This window comes from Puntigrus tetrazona, unplaced genomic scaffold (assembly GCF_018831695.1).
Source record: "Puntigrus tetrazona isolate hp1 unplaced genomic scaffold, ASM1883169v1 S000000283, whole genome shotgun sequence".
Taxonomy (NCBI): domain Eukaryota; kingdom Metazoa; phylum Chordata; class Actinopteri; order Cypriniformes; family Cyprinidae; genus Puntigrus; species Puntigrus tetrazona.
Window position 1 is genome coordinate 1,757,501 of NW_025047944.1, and position 12,500 is coordinate 1,770,000.

At 40.7% G+C, this 12,500-nt stretch overlaps 1 protein-coding gene across 1 annotated transcript in view; it reads right to left on the reverse strand.

The window, feature by feature from the left end:
• ryr2a (ryanodine receptor 2a (cardiac)) overlaps positions 1-12,500 on the reverse strand; it is a 103,595-nt gene that overhangs the window by 90,674 nt on the left and 421 nt on the right.

The following is a 12,500-nucleotide window of genomic DNA, read 5'->3' on the forward strand; positions in this document are numbered from 1 at the left end:
AGAGCAACACACACACACACACACACACACACACACACACCTCCTGTCACATGATCTCTGTTTGGGTCGACATGCACATTCACAAACGCTTCTAGATAGAGCGCTCTAATAAACACACACACACACACACACGTCAGCGGCGCTCTCCATCATATTTCAGGAAGATCACTGCGTGGCGATGGACGTTCATCTTGAGCTCAAACACACCTGCAGTGTTCCTGGAGGTCCTGCTGATACCCTTGAACACTTAAGAACAGCCTGAAGTGATGGAGGCTGAAGTGGACAGGTGGGATCATTTCATGTGTTAGTGATAACAGACATCCTACGTGAGCTTAATCAGCGGCCCACAACATACAGAAGACTAACCTGATCTTCTCAGACCATCAAGATGAAGAAACAACACTAACCAACAGCATTAAAAATAACCTCTGCTCTTAGTTTACTAATCTCTTAGACTGTTGCTTTGACTCGGTTCGGGTCTGATTCTGTTGCTTTGACAAACTGTTAGTTCATGGATGCTGTAAGAACACGAGACCGCAGATCCCCGTCCAAAACACAGAGACAGACAGACAGAGGAGACGAGACTGAACTGCACTGCAGAGACTGAGATGGGTGTGTCACTGTCTGCTGGACACTGAGAGGACACACACACACACACACACACACACACACACACACACACACAGTACAGATACACATTCTCACCAGCGTTCAAAACATTCATACATCGGGACCTGATTAGTTAATTCAAAGTGACAGTACAAAACATTTCTATGTGAAATAAATGCTGTATTAACTTTCTGTTCATCCGTGAATCCTGAAAAATAAAACGTTTCACAGCTTCCTGAAAAATATTATGTAGCAGAACTGTGTTCAACATTTAAAATAATCTGAAATGTTTGTTGATCAGTAAATCAGTATATTATTATGATTTCTGAAGGGTCATGTGACGCTGAAGACTGGAGGAATGATGCTGAAAATACAGCTGTGCTTCACAGAAATAAATTACAGTTTATTAGATATTCACAGCGTTGGTGAGCAGAAGACACTTCATAATGACCTTAGAATAGTAAAATAGTTTAGTGTACACACACACACACACACACACACTCAGACACACACACACACACACACACACACACACACACACACACACACACACACACACACACACACACACACACACACACACACACACACACACACACACACACACACACACACACACACACACACACACACACACACACACACACACACACACACACACACACACACACACACACACACACACACACACACACACACACACACACACACACACACACACACACACACACACAGAATTGTGGTGTTCTTTCTATCAATTTCTATTACTTTTATACTGACCAAATATTTTTTTCTGTATTTTTATTAACAAACATTAACAAAGATTAATTAATTAAAGATTAATAATAGTGTAATAAATGTAGGGCTCATTGTCTGTTCCTGCTAATTAATACATTAATGTTAACAAATGACACCTTTTTGCAAAGTGTTATTTTTTCTTTCCTATCCCAACCCTAACCCTTAACCTGATCCTCGCAGAAAGTCTGTTTGCATTCTTACACTTTCATATAAACATCATTTATACTCATTTAGTTTAACCTCGTGGGGACCGCAGGACGACTACAGTGTATAAAATGTCAGATTTTACTATCCTTGTGGAGACATTTGGTCCTCACAATGTAGCGTAATCAAGTAAACACACACACACACACACACACACACACACACACACACACACACACACACACACAGTCAGTGCATCGCTGTGCTCAGGTGTTCAGATGAGCGTCGTGTGCAGCAGAGCAGCTCTGGCTAATTCTGCTCTAATCCACGTAACAGAGCTCAGATCAAATCCAGATTATCTGAACCTGCAGTAATCTCTCTCAGACGGTTACGCAGCAGATAAACACTCATATATGATCGGAACAAACACAGTTACACAGATAATAACACACACACCACGCTGTTCTCACACAGGAGCAGCAGTCATGTGTGTATCAGTCAGTAACATTCATCCAGCGCCACACATCATTAACAATCATTCATCAGGACTAATTATCACTGTTTATTCCCTCAACTCAGCTCAATGCTTTAAAATGAATTAACAAACATTTAGACAGACCCGATTTTGCAAAAACCGCAAAAAAAAAAAAATTGAGAATAATTTATAAAAAACAGAAAAATGTATAAAAAAAAAAACTGGAATATTTAACAATTAAAGTGATTTAACATAATGAGACATTTACACACTAAATGCGAATGTCTTCAGGTATTAATTCAAACACTGATTATTCATCTCTAATAATCACTCCATTTGTTGTGTGTATGAACAGGTTTATGGGTAATTAATATGAAAACAAAATATATTAAATAAAAACTACATACAGTACATTCTACTTCAATTTTACTTAAATTCAACACAATTAAGGAAACAGAAGTGTAAAAGGTGCTTTAATTCGGTTGTGTGTGTCTGTCTCTGTGTGTCTGTGTGTGTCTGTGTGTGTGTCTGTGTGCCTGTGTGTGTGTGTGTGTGTGTGTGTGTGTGTCTGTGTGTGTGTGTGTGTGTGTGTGTGTGTGTGTGTGTGTCTGTGTGTGTGTGTGTGTGTGTGTGTGTGTGTGTGTGTGTGTCTCTGTGTGTGTGTGTGTGTGTGTCTCTGTGTGAGTGTGTGTGTGTGTGTGTGTGTGCGTGTGTGTGTGTGTGTGTGTGTGTGTGTGTGTGTGTGTGTGTGTGTGTGTGTGTGTGTGTGTGTGTGTGTCTGTGTGCCTGTGTGTGTGTGTGTGTGTGTGTGTGTGTGTGTGTGTGTGTGTCTCTGTGTGTGTGTGTGTGTGTGTGTGTGTGTGTGTGTGTGTCTCTGTGTGAGTGTGTGTGTCACATCATTCAGCCACATCTTTCACACTTTAAAATTAGCGTCTCAGCACACGCAAACACAGCGGCCCTGAACCAGCGCTTCAGATCACGTGAACATACAGACAGCTGTGAACTGATCACCTTAGCAACCGCCTAGCAACACCCCGGATACCAGCAGTCAGACTCACAAAACAACAACAACAACAACAAAGACTTGCACAAAACAACAAAAATATAGAACCATTTCATTAAAACAAATTATGTTTCCTTTCCTGCTGTTATTTCCAGATAATGTTGTTCATTAAGCTTAAATGCTTACTTCATAATCTTTTTATTAACTTTATCATAAAACTCTTCACATTCAAAAAGCCTGACACCGGAAAGGGTCAAGCAATTATTATTATTACCATTACTATCATTATTATTATTTGTAAGAATCAAAATGAGTAATAAACGAATATAAATAAATATCGATATTCATAATGATAATACTATCGAGATAAATGAAAACTAATTTTAACAAATTATTTTAATAACCCTATTAATAAGATGCTGTCTTGCTGTCACTCCAGAAATGCATCTGTTTATTTTGTACCTAGCCTAAAGCTAAGCATCTGTTCATCCCATCATTCCCTGCGGTCCCAGCATGCTTCATGTCTCTCTCCCCTCAGTGATTTCTCTAAATAAGGTGCTTAAACATGCAACAGATTACTCCAGGAGGGGGATACCAGATCCCAAACATGCACACTTACAGCAATCAGATAAATCACGACACTGATGTCCGTGTAAACACAGACACGCTGAAGCGTTCAGAACGTCGGTCACTTTGATTGGCTTTAATGCAAGGTTTAAGCTAAACGCCGGGAATCAAATCATGCTCTACAGCAAAATTACTCCTTCAGGAACTTTCTGTGCGTGTCCTGTAAGCGTGAGTGGGAACCCTGCGTGGTAAAAGCACGGTACTTCCTGAGAGCGCAGCAGCTGTGTGGAGCATCTCTCAGGAGCAGCGCCTGACGCTCGCTGAGTATTTTTGGACTCAAGTGCCTGGATCTCTATGAACGCATGTAGGAGTGAGAGCGGAGTACTACATTATTACACAACACACACACAGAGCAGGGTCCGTCCTGTCATGAAGCGAAGCGCGTGGTTGGTAGCGGTCGATGACAGCAGACTCTCCTCACATCAGCTCTGATCATCTCAGCGTGCCTCATCATAATCAAAGACGAGCTCCTCGGTCTGTCCAGATCACCTACTGACACACTGATCATCACGGGCTGGTAGCACAAGTAAACCGAATCTAAACTAGTTCCCGTTTCCAGGTCACTTTCCAGAAGAAAGCAGAGCTCTAGTAGTAGATGGGTGTCACTTCAAACAGAAGAGAGCATGAACTCACAGCGCGGGTCTTTCTCTGGAAACACAGCTTCATCAAACAGAAAGAAATGGCATCAAATCTTGACCTCACTTCAGTGTTAAATGGGTCATTATGATTTATTTATTCCCCGAGCTCCACTTTTAATGCTGGAACTATAAACTAATAACTATAATGATAACTTAACCACAAAGCAGTGAAAACTATAACAATACCATAGAGGTGATAAAAATAATACATTATCTATAGCGATAACAATAACTATACAAGCAAAAATAACAATTCTAGGGTGATTACAATAACAATAAGCATCTTTATATAGCACTCTATAAAATACAGTGATTAAAATGATTCAATGACGCAAAAATAAAAACCTGTTGTAAAGCAGCTTTAAAGATATAAACACTAAACAGCCATCATTCAGCTCCGTAACCATAACTAACTATAGTTATAACAATAATGATAACTTCTGTGATATCGGCAACACCTACAACTATAACTATAACGATTAATAAATGACGTCCCACACCAGTAAACGATGACGCTGTGTTGATTTGAATCATGCTGAAATATTAGAGCAGGAATGGGTTCTGATTGGCTGTCAGTGCTTTTATTATGAATTAGCTGGAAATAAACTGTTCCTCTGTGTTGTCACAGAAGATGATTACAGTTCATATTTTCAGTGTGAACCGTCCTTAATCTAGTTTCTGATGGCCATATTCAGCCTCAGCTGAAGGAAACTGTACTGAGGTCAAAGCATGGAGGTGACCGTGCGTGTGTGTGTGTGTGTGTGTGTGTGTGATGAAGGCCTCAGAAGCTCTAGTTTGGCTGTAGGTTCACTATAAATAGTGTACGTCTGCAGCGGTGCGGTGTGAAGTCACTCCGTACCTCATTACTCACGCCGTCCGCTGGCTTTATGTAGGCTGCTGCGACGTTTAGGGGTCAAACTCTGAAGAACAACCGCAAAGTTCTGCTACTTTCCACAAGAACAAGAACACAGGAGAAAGCAGGTCAGCTCTCACACATATTCTGTTAAAGCTGCTGCCGCATTAGCGCTCAATGCTCGGATGGTCTGGAATAATTCATCCTGAAATCCAGGAGCGACAGGGAACATTCACAGAGACCAATTACTGCAGTCGAGTTGAGCTGCTGCTCTAATCCGGTTTGACTCCAGTAATCCACTTTTAATGTGAAGACACGGTAAAATCACTGACACACACCGAACAAACGTTCTGAAATAAAGAGCTCAGAAAAATCAAACTAAACCCACGACGACGGGGAGACTGAGAGGAGCGTGTCAGATTCTGGTCTCCAGATGCATCTCTGTCTAATACAGAGAGAAGTCACATAGAAGTGATAAACCAAGGAATTAAATTATTAGAACCATATAATACTTTCTCATTCAGCATTCAGGAAACACCCAAACAAATCTCTGAATGACTAATGAACATTTAATTTCACAAACCTTGTAAACTTGTGGAATCCAGCTGTGATCTTGTGAAGTGTGTTTTTGGTGTTTTGTCTGATCGTGTGTTTTCTGCGTGAAGAACCGAATTAAGAATTGAATAGAGACAGCTTCACAACAAACCTGCTGCTCTTTATCCACGAGCTCACTCACATAGTCATGTCTTTTTCACTGGGTGTAAAATGTGCTTCCTTGTCTTTATTTGAAGAATTTATATCAGCCACCCTGCTTTCCAAGATATCTGTCAACTAGTACTAGTGATGAGTGACTCAACTAACAGAGGAGAGGAGATCCTCACTCGCTCTTTTGGTGCACTAGAACACTCCCCACTGATCAATCAGATTACATATACACACTGCAGAGAGAGAGAGAGAGAGAGAGAGAGAGAGAGAGAGAGAGAGAGAGAGAGAGAGAGAGAGAGAGAGAGAGAGAGAGAGAGAGAGAGAGAGAGAGAGAGAGAGAGAGAGAGAGAGAGAGAGAGAGAGAGAGAGAGAGAGAGAGAGAGAGAGAGAGAGAGAGAGAGAGAGAGAGAGAGAGAGAGAGAGAGAGAGAGAGAGAGAGAGAGAGAGAGAGAGAGAGAGACAGAGAGAGAGACAGAGAGAGAGAGAGAGAGAGAGAGAGAGAGAGAGAGAGAGAGAGAGAGAGAGAGAGAGAGAGAGAGAGAGAGAGAGAGAGAGAGAGAGAGAGAGAGAGAGAGAGAGAGAGAGAGAGAGAGAGAGAGAGAGAGAGAGAGAGAGAGAGACAGAGAGAGAGAGAGAGAGAGAGAGAGAGAGAGAGAGAGAGAGAGAGAGAGAGAGAGAGAGAGAGAGAGAGAGAGAGAGAGAGAGAGAGAGAGAGAGAGAGAGAGAGAGAGAGAGAGAGAGAGAGAGAGACAGAGACAGAGAGAGAGAGAGAGCAGGGTTGGGATCAGAAATGAAGACAAAATATGAGAGATTGAGATTTAAAACATATTGAATGCCATGATCTTATATAACAAATAATCTCTAATAAAAAGAAACACAAATAAATAAATTCTATATGCACTACTGGTCAAATGTTGGAATAATTCAGATATTTTAAGTGTTTTTGAATTAAGTCTTTTCTGCTCAACAAAGATGCATTTATTTGATCAGAAATACAGCAAAGAAATATTATTATAATGTAATTTTCACATTTGTAATTTATTTCTGTGAAGCACAGCTGTATTTTCAGCATCATTCCTCCAGTCTTCAGCATCACATGACCCATGACTCTGATGCTGTGTGTGCATCTTTAATCCATGGTGTGATTATGGTCCTCCAGTGATGGAGCGCTGTAGACACGAGGCCACTAGCGGTGTCACCGAGCATCATTACGCCTGAGGATGAAGGATGATGGACGGAGCGTTTAACAAACAGCAGAAAGACAAATGACCAACGGCCGCTCATTAATAACCACCGGGGGCACTTACATCAATACCTGACACGTCCGTCTGAACTACACGAGCAAACATACTTCATCAGTCCAAACAGACATCAGAAAAATGATGTGTGTTTAGAAAAGAAAGCATTCGCCAATATTTCCTTTAACGCTCAAATAAAAGTGCAGTAAGATCAACAGATGCTAATCATTAAGGGTGTGAAATATCGACAAATGACAACATCTCAGTAAATATCCTCAAAATGTTATGGATAAAATACTGTGTGTTATTGTGCTACATTTAATCAGTGAATTAGAATAATAAGACATTTGGGCTTTTACCAAGCAAATAAGAGTCTGAGGGTCTGAGGTGTTTAACTCACTGCTTAAAACAGGTCATGAATGACTTACCAGATGCATAAATACTGTTTTGATATATTAAACATTAAAATGAATACATTTGAAATGATTTAAATCATAAAAGATACTTTACTGTTAATCACTGTTAATGAGTGATAAATTGCGAGTGAACTGAATCATTTAAGCGGTGGATTCATTCAGGAACGAAGCGCCGTTATGTTGCTCATATGGTGTCTAAAACACAAGTCTATATATCACAGCATCACATTTGTAATAATGGTCATTTTTAGAGAACAATGGCAATCTTCATGTGAAATTCAGTAACTATTTAAAGTAATAGAAATGTATACATTTTCTGCTCCCATGTCCTGAATTTGTGATCACTGTGAAGGCATTTTAATCTGAATCACGCAGTGAATGAAGAAGACGCTCTCTAGGGATGTTTTGAATGTTTACTGCAGTATCATGTCAAATAGCAACCGTTAAAAGAACAATTATGATATTATCGCAGACGATATATGTCTCACACCCCTAAACACCGGCAGCTGTTCAAGTGTAGTGATGAGGGCCTGTTTTTCACTTCCTGCCTCAAAAGGTCAGTGTCTGTGGCGCTCCGAATATCAACTCATATCATTGGTTCATTCACAGCAGAAAGGTCACAGTCAAAGGCTTGTTCACTTCAAAGATAAACACACACACACACACACACACACCGTCCAGGTGAACAGAACACAGTGGTGCTGCGGCTCACCTAAGCAGATGTGTTTCTGTTGTGACAGTATTTACAGAATATAAAGTGTTTTTTGAGATTTCAGTATTTCCTTTAATAATAACTATAACAAAACGGTTAAAGATAATGAGTCAGATATAAACCCAATCAAATACACACTGAAACTCAAAGACCTTCACTACAGCTCAGCAAAATAAACTTCAAGAAACACTAAGAGCGTACTTCTGAAAGTAATGATAGTAATATTTATAATAATTGATTACATTCTTTTTAAAGGCGGAGATTACCCAGAGTGCAATGCTTTCGCATGGACAGCACCTCACTGCTGTAAGAGACAGATGGGAGCTGAAATCACACACACACACACACACAGACACACACACACACACACACACTCCTTCAGGAGCATCAGCTGAATCTGATCGCTCTAGAAATGCAGCAGCACTGAAGCTCACTGGTGTTACTGCAGCTGAGAGAGAGAGAGAGAGAGAGAGAGAGAGAGAGAGAGAGAGAGAGAGAGACAGAGAGAGAGAGAGAGAGAGAGAGAGAGAGAGAGAGAGAGAGACAGAGAGAGAGAGAGAGAGAGAGAGAGAGAGAGAGAGAGAGAGAGAGAGAGAGAGACAGAGAGAGAGAGAGAGAGAGAGAGAGACAGAGAGAGAGAGAGAGAGACAGAGAGAGAGAGAGAGACAGAGAGAGAGACAGAGAGAGAGAGAGAGAGACAGAGAGAGAGAGAGAGACAGAGAGAGAGAGAGAGAGAGAGAGAGAGAGAGAGAGAGAGAGAGAGAGAGAGTGTGTGTGTGTGTGTGTGTGTGTGTGTTTACAAAGCATCTCTGAGCACATCCTGTTATAATAACACCACAAAGCCCATGCAATTATATCCATTTATCATTCACTGCCGTCTGCCATCACATACACACACACACACACACACACACACACACACACACAGAGATGTATGGGACGTTAATTGCGACAGTCACAGTGCAGCAGCAGCATGTGTCATCAATAAAAGTCAAGAGCCAATTGAACAGTCCACTCTTATTGGCCAAACGAGCGGGTCACTGCAGAGAATAGAGCACACATGTATGCAGTGCTCCTCACACACACACACACACACACACACACACACACACACACACACAGCTGGTTAACAGATAACCACTAGATAACACTAAAATCCAGTCTGACCGAAGAGTAATGGGCAGGTAAACATTAAATATTTCACCTTTTACACATTTTGTTTTATTTTGATGTTTTTGCTTTAAAGTTATTTATTAAGTTATATCTATTTTGTTCATTTCAAATACAACATCGAAAGAATTAGTTTTATTTTGATTGGCTTTCCTTTTAGTTATTTGTTTTATTCTGATCTCACGGCAGCACACACAACACACACACACACACACACACACACACACACACACACACACACCAGCACTACATCACAGTGACACCAGAGCGAGAAACTCTTCCTGTCTCTCTCTCTTTTTCTGTGTTTCGCTCTCTTAATTACACAGTAAATCAGACAGACCTGCAGTGACTCTATTAAACACACAGCTCTCTCCCGCTGCACACACACACACACACACACACACACACACACACACACACACAGATCTGAAGGCTCGAGACCGACATTAAACCAGGTTTACTGTTGTGTCACATTACATCAATAATCAGTGTCTGAATGTGAGTCATGTGATCACCTGCAGCCAATCACAGCTCAGACACCAGAACACAATCTACATCATTAAACATCTAAAAACAAGCTCTAGTTCACTACATGTAATTCACTAGACAATAGAGTTCACAAATACTAGAATTACATATTATACTACAATTCACTATAACACTCACTACAGAATTCATTATAGAGATTATAACAAATCACTACGGTTTACTATGAAACTGTCATAATAGAGATTATAACTATCACTACATTTTATGCAGCCGACTATAGAAATGACTACAGAGTTCACTACAGAAGTGCTTTTTCCCCCGGTAAGGATGTGTTATATTTGTGGTTTTAACTGTGATGATCCTAAATGAACGCCACGACGGAAGATCAGTAATTAATAAAAACACCTCATAAAGCCAGAATAATTAAATTGTGAACTTACAAAAATAAAGTTGCTGCAATTTTCTAAAGACGTCATAATTAGCATATATCTACACCTGCATGCTAAATCAAGCTTCTATCAAATGTGACGAGAGATAAAACTAATTATATTACTAGCCTCGTTATTACTCACTGGAACCTGCAGAACTAAGAAATTATTTTAAGATTTTTAATTTGTTAAGGAAAAATTACTGGAAGAAATTAAAAAAATTACGTGTTTGTCATGTTCTGACCATAAAGAACAGTTTAAAACAACACTTAACCGTCTGGATATGAAAAAGTGACATTTATTTAGATAATTATCAATATCGACTGATATAAATAGAAATGTTGATCATGTTTTTTGGCCATATCTCCCAGCTAGTTTCTAGATGCTCCCTGATAAAAACACTTACATGTGGCTGAAATAAATAAAGTCTTTATTCCACTGAAACCTTTCACTGAGTTAATCACAGTAATGATGCATATCACGACACAGTAATCCAATCAGTAAAGCTGCTTTGAAGCGATCACGAAAAGTGCTGCATAAATAAACCCCATAATCAAATTTCTGACATGAAACAATATTGAAATGCGTGACAGATGCTGGCGGCTGCTATTGGCTGAAGCGGCCGGCCAGGTGACCAATCGGAGCGGCTCAACTCCACGTGGCCGTAGACGCCGAGGTCGTCCGCTCACGACACGGCCGTTTGTTTTCAGGTCACACACAAACTCTGAGCTCGACCGGAGAAGAGAGACACACACTCCTCTGCTCATTTATCTTCCCTCTCGATTATGTAACGGGAGAATCTTATCAAATATTAATGTTGTGTGGAGAGACGGCAGAGAGAAAGCAGGCAGTCTGATGCTCACGCTGCTGTTACAAAATCTCTTTCCCAGGTTACACTGCAAGACTCCGGTCTGTAAGATTACATCACAGCGTCACAGATGTGCCCACGTGCGGCTCCGGAGGGCCACGACGCTGCAAGACTCGCTCTGGGTACGAACGCAGAAAACGTTAGCGCAAGAAAAAGCGTTAGGCCCGTTAAGAGTTTCTGTACTGTTGCATTAAACACGTTTCAGTTACAGCCTCACAATTGCTATAAATGCTTTATTTCTGAATTTGTAATTTTTGCATCAAAGCAATGATTTATGAATTGTTTAATAAATGAATGGATGAAATTAATAGACGTGTGTGTGTGTGTGTGTGTGTGTCTGTGAGACAGAGAGTGAGAGAAATTTGAATAATGCACATTAAATGACGTTCAACAAAGATACTGTGAAATATATATATATATATATATATATATATATATATGTATGTGTGTGTGTATATATATATATATATGTGTGTGTGTGTGTGTGTGTATGTATATATATATATATATATATATATATATATATATATATATATATATATATGTGCGTGTGTGTATATATACACACACACACACACACACACACACACACATACAAATTGTGATCATAAATGAATGTCATAATGAAATTCCTTTGTCCATTGCTCCTGAGGTGAATATGATCTAGATATGTATTATCAGATCCAGTGCATGCCATTACAGTGATCTGAGTGTGTTCACTGACACACACACACACACACACACACACACACACTGGACCCGGTCCCGTCTAACCTGCACCGCATTGATCTGTAGAGGTGGAGGAGGGAATCAATGCCATTTTTAACACGTAACGCCGCTAATGACTCCGCGCTGGCGTGTTAACCGAAGGCTCCTCTGTCTATTCTTCGGGTGATCTGGGTGTTTCTGAGCCGCTGGAGCAACAATCAACGGATCGATCGAGCGGCAGAACTGATGCGTGCGGCTCCAGACGACGCGAAGTCCACACAAACACAGCGATGCTGCAAACATCTGCACTGACGACACTCGTGAATGCAAAGAAGCCACAGGCGATACGACCTCACCTCGATGTCATTACCGATCACAAACCACGCGATGCAGTTATTCGCGTCAGACCCACACCGTCATGCATCACCACAACGACCGACTCCTAAACTTTACATACGACGCGTGAGGACCGCTCGACACCTGTCATCTATAATCAATCGGTCGTATCGTTCCCGCACTTCTTCCTGTATTTGCTGCATCATTCGGCGAGTGTTAACGCAGCGCATTTCCCACACCGATCAATAACAACGCGTCTATTAACGCACGCTGTACTGAATCA